The sequence below is a fragment of the Amphiprion ocellaris genome, chromosome 12 (genome assembly GCF_022539595.1).
Source record: "Amphiprion ocellaris isolate individual 3 ecotype Okinawa chromosome 12, ASM2253959v1, whole genome shotgun sequence".
Classification (NCBI taxonomy): Eukaryota; Metazoa; Chordata; class Actinopteri; family Pomacentridae; genus Amphiprion; species Amphiprion ocellaris.
Window position 1 is genome coordinate 8,079,018 of NC_072777.1, and position 12,261 is coordinate 8,091,278.

General features: G+C 37.7%; 1 protein-coding gene across 2 annotated transcripts in view; it reads left to right on the top strand.

The window, feature by feature from the left end:
* The first annotated feature begins 6,578 nt into the window (after positions 1–6,578).
* Positions 6,579–12,261, top strand: part of LOC111576617 (rho guanine nucleotide exchange factor TIAM2) — a 68,743-nt gene continuing 63,060 nt past the window's right edge. Inside the window, exon 1 of one of the 2 annotated variants that reach the window (XM_035953818.2) lies at positions 6,579–6,720. The gene's annotated coding sequence lies outside the window, so the exon portion shown is untranslated. The remainder of the gene's footprint in view (positions 6,721–12,261) is intronic. The other variant, XM_055016058.1, reaches the window with a different exon arrangement.

A 12,261-nucleotide genomic window follows, 5' to 3' on the forward strand; every position in this document is an offset into this window, starting at 1 on the left:
TCACGTTAAACTGGTTCTGACGTCACTCTGGTGTTTTTTTATGCTTGGACTCTGAAGTTAAGAAGATGTGATGGCGTAATCAGATCAAATCACACAGACAGCAGGACTGACGACAACCAGGAGATAGAATGCAAATCCATTATTTCAGAGGCTCACGAAAAGTCCAACAGGTTTCTTGTACAAAGCACAATAATCAGGCAGAGATATCCACATCACAAAAGCAAGTGCTGTAGTCAAAACAGGACGGGTCACAGGAACACATAGGCAACATGGGAAAGGTCACTAGGAGAAAAAGGCTATAATGCTGGCATGAGGGCACAAGATGAACTGGTGAACAGCATAAGGAAAATGGTGAATATCTTTTCACTGGGTCAGGGTAGATAGGTGGGACAGGTGATCACACATGTAGGAAAGCAGGCAAAGACACCTGCAACAAGGTGAGAATGAACAATACTTCAAACCATTTAATATTTCAATCCAACACATCCATATCCACAACGGTACACGTGACATACGTTTTGCCATCCGACCAAATCTGCAGGGATCTGCAAGGGTCCATATCCCTGAAATCTGTCAAGGGTGGAAATTCTTTGCGCCAACAGACTGAAAGCCAGATGTTGAGGTGAGGGAAGCCATGGCTACTGTAGCACGTGCTCAGCTTGTATCTCTGATAGTGAATTTAGGTACAAACTAATAAAATACAGTTATGATACACAACATTGCTATTGATATGGACGTAGAGTAAATAATAGAGACCTCTAAACAGTGAACTGAAATGTAACTTATGACTGGAGTGTTTCTAGCTGTGCGGTTGTGTTGATGTATTCATAATATATTCAGTGTTATTACCTGAATATATTATACGGCAACTCAGTTGACAACTAGAATGACTGTAAAGGGAAAAAAAGGAAGTTGTTTTAAAAGTCAAGGTCAACATAAAACAGTCCAGCAATTTTGAAAAATGTATCACAATGATAAAGCTAAACAGGAAACCTTACTAGATACTGAAATTATTATTATTATTTCTGTATTGAAATAATTATGCTAAACATTTATTCAGTTGCAATACTATATGAATAATCTTGTTATTTTAGAAATCTGTCTTTTTTTCTTAATTGCATTGTCTGTTTTTTTTCATACCTGTGAAGAACTTTGTAAACTTGTTTATGAAAAGTGCTGTACATATACATTTTGTTAAGTGAAATTTTATAGTTATATGAGTAATTAACTAAATATGCAATATACATATTGAGGAAGGCTGCATTGGTTCATGGTGATGATCAATGATGTTACAAAACTGTTGAAGCAGAGTATGAAGCAACACTATCCATACTGGTCATGTTTACACTCATAACTAAAAGACAACCAAGAACATGATCAATTTTAAACAAATTCATATCACATCAGGAACAAATAAAGCAGGACACACTTTGTTAAACATCAGCAACAAATGTTTCTTATGGTAACAACAAGCTGAAGTTCCAAAGTTTAAGTTAAAAACTATATATTGTCTCCCTGGCCAAGCCTTTAGATGTGTGTCTAATAGTTTCTGTTTTCCGAGAACTGAAAGGAGATTCACTAAGACACCTTCCCCGTGGTGTGATCTTTACAAAAATGTTCAGATGCATTGTGTGAATGTGAGTACTTCACAGATTTTTACTGTTGTACTCTCAAACTACTGTAAGTTTACTCTAGCTGACTTCAGGGAACAATTTTTAAAATCCCCACTCTGTGTCAGTGGGAAAATTAAACACTTATACTGGTTTCTCATATATATATATATATATATATATATATATATATATATATATATATATATATATATATATATATATATATATATATATATATATATATATATAAAAGTTTATGTGGACAGTCGCATAAGACTTTATATGACACATTTATGCACCAAAATGGGAATTTGCTCCTTGTTTCTGGGTGAGGCAGAGAACTTTGTAAAGTACCCTCATAGTTATGTTAAATTTATGAAGAAAATTTTAATGCAGAAAAACAGATTAGTTTTTATCTTTTCATATCGTGGTTTAGCTACTTTTACTCCAGTAAATCATCTAAATGCTTTGCATAACCTGCTCGCTCCCTCTGCGTCACTCGCTTCCTGTTGTACATCCGGGTCACACACACACTTCCGTCTCCAGAAACACGTGACGTAAACAAACCGCACGCGGGAGTGTTTATGGAAGTGTCTGTTATAAACCAGTGGTGCCCCACGTGGAGGTAGAAACCGGTGAGCCTGGCTGGAGCTGATATATCCCACTAGGTATGTGAATACGTTATTTTCCCTCAGCATGCTTTATGTAACGGAGCTAACTATATAATACAAATAGTTTAACCATAAGTGTTGAAAAGGTAATTTAAAACTTTTGCTGTCGTTGTTCTGAAAGTATTTTCAAATTATTTTCAAACATTTCCTCTCCTGAATGCTACCGAAAGTGTTTGTGAATTCCCAAGTTTTTCCAGCTTTGTTTTGATACAGTAACAGACGAGTTAACAAGTTAAATTCGTTTATTTATTTATTTATTTATTAATCAGTTGACAGAATATATTTACCCGGATGGTTTAAGGTTTGTAGAAACGAAAGACTCTTTTTTTATTAAATCTGTGGTCGTAATGTCAGAAACACCAGCAGTTTGTTCTGTGACCCAGTATATTAATACATGGGGGACGTCTACTGGGACTCTACAGGCTCAGAGTAAGGATGGGGCTTCAACTAGCAATCATTAGCAATTAATCTATCTATTAGATTCTCGATTAATCCATTAGTTGTATTGCTCAAATAAATGTCAAAACATGTTGATCAGTGTTTCCCAAAGCCAGGATGACGTCCTCAAAGGTCTTGATTTGTCCACAACCCCGTGATATTCAATTTAGGAGTAAAGAAACCAGAAAATATTTCATTTAAAGAAGCTGGAGTTATATCTTTTCTTCTTCTTCTTCTTCTTTTAATTAAGAAATTACTCAAACCAGATAATTCATATATGCATTTGGAAAGGCTTTACTTGGTGAATGTGGATGTCACAGTTGCACATTTACCAAAGCAATCATAGAGGCTTTTTTTTTTAAAGATGTTTCTTATCTAAAAGCATAAAAGCATTGTTTGGAAACACTAATACAACGAAACTTCATCTTTTTGGGAATTATCTGAATCCATATGGCATGGAGTTGATGTACAAAGTAATATGAAAAACAACTATTTTGTTGAGGTTGTAATGTAAGTAGGAAGATATCTATTGCATGTGGATCCCACACTTATTTCTAATATTTATATGAGTTGTGTACACTTAGGAAAACTGTTGTACGCATTGATGGCATTTTTTTTAAAGAATTTTTGTAAAATATGTAATTACAGAACTTCTATTCGTTCTTTTTTACAACGCATAATACATTTTAACTTTGTTTACACTGAGCAGAAAACAACTTCTAGCCATGGTTGAGCTGTTTCTATGGAAGCGTTGGACTTCTTAATGCAGTGGAAAATGAGCCCACAGTGGGTCAAAATGTGAAAGGAGAACCCTCTGAACCCTAAGCAGTAAAAATCTAAAACCGTAGTTTTTGACTGATAAGCAAAGAATAAATACACGATTTGTAGTTAAGGAGCTACAATTAATGACCAGTTCAAGAAGACAAAAACATGACAGAAATGTATGGTTTGTGGCTTTGAGCAGAATAACATTATTATCCACCGTAGTCTGTGTTGTCAGCAGCCTGTTGTAAACTTTCAGGTTGAGCCAGATTTCCTGAAAGTGTTGTAAACAAGAAAGTCAATGAAATCTATTGATGTAATGCATTCTTTACCATTTCTTTACGTCAGCGTATGTGACCCACGAGGACGTTAGTCGACTCCAAGCCCATAAGGAGCAGACGATGATCATTATAAAAGCTCCAGAGGTAACTAAACTGGCAATTCCTACACCAAAGAGGTAAACAGAGACCTAGAGAGCAGAAATTCTGGTTAATTTTGCATAAATGTAGTCTTTAGTATTGTGTGTTTTTATAATATAGAGAGAACATAGTCTCCACCAGAAGCGGCAATACAATGATCAAATACTTTTCATTGATACGTGCTCTATTTTTACGTGTTTAACTTTATGTTAAAAAAACCCAAATCAGACTGTAGAAAACGGGTAGAGATTTTGAATCTATTTCTGAATGGCCATGTCTGATCAAATTTGTTAATTCACTAGTTTACGGCAGCATTTTGCAATCAGGTGAATCATGCTTATGTGCATAGATTGATTTATTTGAAGTGTATAATTTTTGACACAATTAGATACTACAAACACCAGAAAGTTACGACAAAACATTAAAGAATATTTTAAGCTGAAATGAACGACGTTCTTTGTTATCAGCTTCTCTGTTAAGAGCTTTTGGTTGTATTGGTTGTATGTCTTTGTAAACTGAATAACTTTGAGAAAAATAAATTTGTTGATGTTAGTGAGCATGATTTATTCTTTCATTTGTGCAGCTGTGAGGTTTCAATGATAGAACAGGGGAGACGTTTTTTGACAACCAGTTTGCATTTGTGTTTCCACTCTGTGACAGTTTAAGGTTTATTGATTTCTAGTGAATATGTTGGACAGATGTTTACACAGCTTACCGTTATTGAGACTGTAGGTTGGAATGACTCTCTGTTTGAACTGCTGCCTTCAGGCAGACGTTCAGGTCAACAAAAACACAGACTAACAGACTGAAAAATAATTATTTCCCCAAAGCTGTAATTGTACTTAACACTAAAACTTGAAAAGTACAGTATCAGATGTCTTGTTGTGTTTTCTTTTCTTTTTGAATAATCATTTTATAGTTTAAAAGTATCTTTTTATTTTTTTATTTAAAGATATTCTATTTATTTATTTGTTTGGTAGGGACAGTGCACATTAATGAATGCCTATTTATACAGCAATGGACGGAAATATGCCAGATTTTAACAGCGCTAATTTACATCTGCGGTCCCTAGGTAAAAATAAAAAAAGACAAAGCAGAGATACTAAGGACAATAAGTCACAATTTTAAGCATGCTGCAAAAAGTACACAAAGAAAACATAACAGTGAAGCATAGAATAAAACATAGAACATTAGGTCGCAATTAAAAGACAATAGGCCACAATAAAAGGACATTACAAAGTGTACACAAAGAAGTTAAAGGTCATTGGTCACAAGATTGGTTCACTTTCAGCCACTGTTTCAGGTGAGATTTGAAAGTTGGTAACATGAGACAGGCCCTTATGGCGGTTGGACGACTGTTCCAGATCTTAGTGGCCTTCACAGAAAGAGCATTTTGTCCAAAGGCTGTTTTTCTGTGTGGGACCTCACAGTCCCCTCTAGACGAGGTCCTGGTCCTGAGACCGCTGAGAGGCCTTCTTTTAAGAAAGTCAGACATGGGGGGTGAGGCGAGTCCATGTAACACCTTGAAGATCAAACAAGCAGATTGTTTTATTCCGTTCACAGAAAAAATGTTCACAGTGATGCACAGGTGCAGCAGGCAGAGGGCAGCAGTGGGCTGAAAGTCCCAAATGTAAGAGGCTCTTAACACTATGAGGAAGCAACATGAAGAATATTAGGTATAGTTACTGACATACACTCTAATGCCCTTTGTGGACTGTTTTTAGGCAAACTTACTTAATATGTTCACTGCTTTATAACAGTTCAGATTATAACAGTACACTTTCTAGTTTACTCTTTATAGCTTTAGTTACAATTGTCTCTATGTGAGAAAATCCAAGCGATATGATTGGCTGATGAAATGTAATTACAGATTACATTTGCCAAGATTTCATAAAACAGTGAAACCATTTACACCTTGACTACCTTCAGCAGTAAAATTCTGCCTCCACATTAATCTATAGTGAAAACTGGGAACATCCACTGAATAAAAGCGTACTTAAAAGAACGTTTTGCACAGCATTTTTGTAATACACTGTTGGATTTATCATGCATCTTGTGAGCTTCATAGCATCACAGGAACAACATAAAGTAAAGGTTTATTCTCTGGGTTGGTTGTTATGTTGTTAGGGAGTCAGTTCTGCCTTAAAGACTAAAGTCAAGGAATCAAAGTAAAAGCCCAAAGATGTTAATGAAAGGCTATAACATGACTGTAACACTGCTCTGCAGGATGTACACTGATATGGATCTGTGGCTGTTTTTAGGTCAGTAAACAATAGGTCTCCCTGCACAGAGGAGGCTGAACAACGTTTCACTGCAGATACTCAACTCCTAATAGAATAATCCTAACTCACTGGCACAAGACCAGATTAAAATGACTAAAATGTTAAAAGATTCTCCTCACTAGGCTCATTTTGTGCACTAAACACATATTTTTTTCTAACTGCTCATATGTTTTGTATCTGTATAACACTACATTATTATTCCCTGGCAGATGTCGAGCAGTAGATGTATAATATAGTGTTAAAAAAAGAACAAGTAACTCACTGTTGTACATTCTAGGTGTACTTTGTTGTCCACCTCTGTTTAAATGTGTGACAGAGGTGTGTTCTGATGAAACAAATCCTCCTCCTCCTCCTCCTTGAGTTGCTGGTCCTGGTCCAGCTGGAGAACCCCGCCTTCATGCTGTCAGGACGGGAAACACGAGACTCACACTCACAGATTTAACACAAGTGAGCGCAGCAGAGGACAACACATCTTTCGGATCTTTTCTCAGAGAAGAGGAGAGTTTTTTTTTCTAAACCCAGGAATTAACTGTGGGTGAGTCTGTTTTCTCTGCTGTCTGTCTCCTATGGAAGTTTGTACTGAAGTTAATTGTTGAGGGTGTTTGTCCGGATGGAGGGACATCATGTTGCCTTCACTGTCCTAAGGAGATTCAGGATTCTCTTTGATCCTTTCAGGGTTACTTTTCAGCAGGGTTCTAGTGGTCTTTGTCTGTATAATATCCCAGCAGTGTCTCAAGTAGCACAAGTGAGTTTATCAAACTTTGTGGCACTTGTATGGCACAATCTCCACTGGTTTATGACACCCTGTGTGACATTTCTGTAGAAACTAAAGAGTTAGTCCTACACGATTCAAACGTGGGACCTCTATTATCTTTATTACTCTCACTTTGGGACTCCTGTGGGGACATTTCTGTAGAAAATTAAGCCCTGTTACATTGCTGGTGTGGGTCAGCAGCACTAGTATGTTGGCGGGCTGAAGGTGATGACGTAACATGAACAGAGAGATGTTCTGCTTTAGCTTCCAGATGCAGCTGCTGTTCTCTGCACGAACCTGCTCATGTAAACAGACATTTCCTGCTCTGACTGAAGCTCAAAAGTGCATCAGTCAGAGCAGTAATTCTGTGGATGGAACTTCCAAAGTGGATCCGAGATGAATATGAAACATTCAAATTGACGATTTGATTATTATCATTGATACCGTTATGTAAAGTCACATTAACCACCTGTGGTCCCCAGAGTAAAGTTTGGCAGTTTCATCATTATATCAAGCACCCAGAGATTAAATAATCTACCAGATTATTGACTGAAAATGAACCTGCAACAATTTAGACTGCAGGTCTTGGAAGCTTCTGTTGTTGCCACAGTAATCCACATCCAAATCGGTCAGTATTCAAATGCTTTTGCAACACTTATCAAGTACTTAGAATGCAGTCTTGATGTCACTCCCTGGACAATTTCATCACTGTTCACACAATGAGTCATGGGAATCTTGAATCGCTAATGGGCTAATAGCCATTTGATTTGCAGATGGCAAAATATATGTGAGACTCCTCATCAGTCAGGTAGAACTGAAAAAGCCATTGAAATGAAAAGTAAAATGTCTTCAAGAACAAAAAAAAGAAGTCCAGTTGTCCTCTACTGCAGCTTTTAGGACTGCCAAGATCCCACTCATGTTTTCGACTTTTTCATCACCTAAGCTTTGACTGGAGATCTTTTAATGATCTTGTTGTTTGTTCTTCCTCTGTTGTATTTAATGACTCAACTTGAGAATTAACACCAACTACTGTTAATCTGACCAACCAAGGCACTAATTTTCACATGGATGAAAACAAGCTTTAATCCATATTGTCATTTGGTCATTTTCCAGAAACTTGGCAGCATTTCACAACTTCTCAACAGTAAAGCTGTCAGAGTCTACTCAAAATTTAACTTGAACGTGGGGTAAATGGAAATATTTAGTCTGTAAAAAACGTGATGAAATTCTTGATTTTTAGTATTTCTGCATAGCAGGCATGACATGCAGTGTTGCTTTATTGATGCTTTGTTTCTGTGTCAGTGTGAGAGACTATTATTGTTCTGTTTGCTAATGGAGGAAACTAGCGAGTTGTACTGAAGCCATAATCATGACATCTGAGATGTAGCATGAGGAAGCATTTGGGATCCAACACTACAAACTGAGAAATCGCTGATAAACATGAAGTTGTTTGCATTTTTCTGGAATTGCTGGAGTTTATCTCGATGAATTTAATCAGTGTACAAAAAAAGCTAACTGACATAAAATACATGCTGCAGTTACTTTTAAATATCAGTTAATTGTTTTTGTTAGTTTTGAAGAAAAAATGCCAAATACCCCACAGTGTGAGTATTTTTGACTTCCCTTTATCTCATGTGATAGTGAACAGTAGTTTTAGATTGTAAAGACAAAATATGACAAATTGGGGACTTTCTGTAACTTGTGATGCAAATTTTTCAACATTTGTAAACCAAACAACTCATCGAGAACACAATCTGTTGTTGACTGAACTTCAAAAGTCCACTTTTGTAGTTGGAAATGATTTTATTTTGTCTCCATGATCTGGAGGTAAACAGTAGAAATGCATCATTCACAGTCTGAGGTTTCCTCCCAAGTATTTGCACCCGTATTTCACTGGCTTCACTGGCTGTTGTTGGGTTACATCAAGGCTGGATCATGCACACATTTCACATCACATCAGGATTCACATGTGATGTGATTAGTTTATATGTCATCTTTATGTGGCCACAGACTTATTTCATGCTCTACTCTGGTGCAAATTCCACACGTTTCACAGTGTTGCTTCACTTGTTGTTTCCCCGAATTTCACAGTAAGAAACTGAGCATGAAATCCAGCAGCTGGGTCTCTATTAGTGGAAACCCTGTTAAATAAACCCCAGTGGGCCCCCATGGAGTCTTTGTTGTGGTGTGTGTGTGTGTGTGTGTGTGTGTGTGTGTGTGTGTGTGTGTGTGTGTGTGTGTGGCTGAGTAAAGAGCAGGCACATTAAAAGCTAAGTGGGGTCCTGCAGAGCCCTTAAAACCTCAAGGGAGGAGAGTTCAAGACCTGAAACCCCAAAACACACTCAGAAACACACACACACATACACACACACACACACACACGCATTTTTCTGCCATTGGGACAGTCCTCATTGACATAATGAATTCCCAAACTTCCAATCTAAACCTGAACACTGACCTGAAGCCAAGTCTGAACCCTCAGTCTGCTCTTTGAGGGTCTGTCTCAAAATGAGGAAATGTCCTCGCTTTCAAATTTTAAAACTCAGATTCGTTTTATGAAATATATATGCTGAAAAAAATTTTAAACAACAGAATGGAGGACAGGCGTGTCAACCAATCAAAGGAGCAGAGAGGTTGTGTTTGTTTAATCCGGTTAGTTTCACCGCTCACTTCCTTGCCAACCGTCCTTAAAGCATCAGTTTGGTTGCTATGGTCACCAACAGACTGATAAACTGATTTAGAATTGCTGATCAATTACAAATCGGTTTTTATAAGTCAGGTAAAACTGTAAACAAATCCCAGTACTGTGTTTATTTTTCTACCCTACTGACCATTTTGCTGCCGTGGAGTTTCCTCCTTTGCTCACTGACGTGGTTTGCGGTTGTTTGTGTTGTAAGGTGAGCAGCTCAGGTGGAAGCATGGCGGCGAGGAAACGCCCCGACAGGTAGAACACTGCTCGCTGTGTCCAGAAAACCACAACGAGGCAGAGTTTGCTCTCAGCAGGAAGCTGTGAGGTCCAGCAGGAGCACAGTCATGCCTGTGTTTTTAGAAATTAACACGCAGAAACACACATGAATGTTTGGACAGCGTTTTACTCCAGAACAAATAAATATTCTGAGGAAACCTGAAGCTTAAAACTGGCATTTGGTCTGAATCCGAAGTTGTCACATTAGAAAGTTTGCTAAAGACTGCCAGTAATAAAAACACAGACTGGAGTTTTGTCATTAATGTCAACTCCAGAGTGATTGACTTGGTCCTATTTTTTAATCATTTTAACCCTAACAAAGAAAAACCTTCATCTGAGATTGTATTATCACTCTCAACATATAGATATCTATATACACATTGCTTTAATCAGGGTGGTTTATTCCTGCAGCAATGATGCTATCTCTATGGATAAACATTCTAGATGTTTAGAAATCATAGAAAGAATATGTTTTTTTTAAACTTTGTGCTAGTAGAGTTATGGACTCGTTAGCAGTAGATGCATAAATGATGCTATTTTCAAAATAACAACTGGCAACTAAACACTTAATGTGATCAATGATCTCTCTGCAAAAAGGTTCTCAGAGAAATGCATTTACCACAGTGTCTGCAAGGAAGGAAATCAGTTCAAAACCTGAGGGAGGGATTAGATTAATATAACCAACGAAACAAAACCCACATTGATTCCCTGTGGAGGCTTCAGCAATCAATAACCGAAACACTTGAGTGATCAGTGTGACATGTGGGAGGCCAGAGAAGATCTCGGATCTCTTTGTTCCGCCTCATCAACAATAGAAACTTGTTTTCACCGAGCTTGACGCTTCGTCAATCGAGTGTTCGGTCTTGGCTCTCCGTATGTCACCTCGCGGTTAAACAGCGTGTTAATGAATACTGAGTCGACCTCATTAGGCTCTGCTGTGTGCTAATGAGAGTCAGAGCAGCTCAGTTTACACTCTCACATCAGCTCAGTCACAGAAAGGCCAGAAACAGCAGGAAGTATGCGAGATTCTGCTACAAACCAAGTGGAAGTGATGCTCTGGGGTTTGTTGCTGCAGATACGTTTAATATGTTTATAATCACAACATTTCTTAAATTTGTGTTTAGGAATGAAAATTAAATGCAAAAATTGCTTTATCCTGACTGTAGTAAAACTAGAACAGAATCCTTTTAGGTCAGACAGTTCAGATGTATCATCAATGTGTGTGTGTGGTACCATAAAACTCTCACAATGTATTGTATATGAAGATAAGGAGGAGTGTAGCCATCTTGTAGAAGGCGGCAAAGACAGACAGCTGTCACGAGATAGCTTTCACACAGAAGAAAATTTAAAAAAACCTGGGGAGTAAGAGCAAGAGTTATAGTACAAAAAGGAGAGTCTTTTATAGTTATTGATGGTGGACATCAGATGTCAGTGGAAAGACTTAAAGGATCATTCTGGTTTACTTCAACCTGTTGTTAATTAATGGGAAATCCAATAATATGTCTATCGTGTCTTAATGGGTCACACAGAACTTGCACAGGGAGTTATGCAAAATCAAAAAGCCATATATTGGGGCAAGAAGCACAAATTCCCAAAAGCTTTCCAAGTGTTTGTTTTCAATCTTACTGAAAAGAAACACAGAAATCAGCTGACTGGAACAGACATTTTACTAAGTACATTATCAATCTCCATCCAGGGATACCTGCTGTCTGACCGCAAGCAAGACATCCAGCACATAAAATGACATTTATAGACTGTTGTAGCAGGTTTTACTTACCGTATGGAGAGCTGAGTTCTTGGTCTGGTACCTCTTTTCTGCTAGTTGATGTTGGGGAGGTGGACTGTTACCTCCAGGATGGTAATCACAGCTGCACATTCGTTAGTTGTATTTCCACTCTCATCCATGGACACATAGAGATTTTCTCAGTCTGCCATCATCCATTTTTTGCAGCAACAGTTTTCTTCTTCAGTCAGCAGCACAGCAGCGAGCACAGGAACAACACTGGTTGTCTTTCTGTCCCCATCTGAAACTCATCTTCCGTTTGATTCAACTCTTCATCTGTGAAAAAAATGACCAACCATCAAGCTAAAATGACCTGTGCTGTACCATCATAATTATCATTGTAATAAGCAGGAATTAGCCTTAATAGGTCATGAGGATTTCTGCAGCATGTGCGCAGTATTACTTCTGTATGTTCTGTTTTGAATTAATCAGATGGAGGAGTGTTAATTTTGATGTTAAAATTCATTATTTGGGCTTAGTAGGGGCTTAAAAGAGGGTTCAAATAGAAACGTATCATTGGATCTCAGAAACGTGTTTCTGTTAGTGAATGAAACACGTGACAGAAACACTGCTG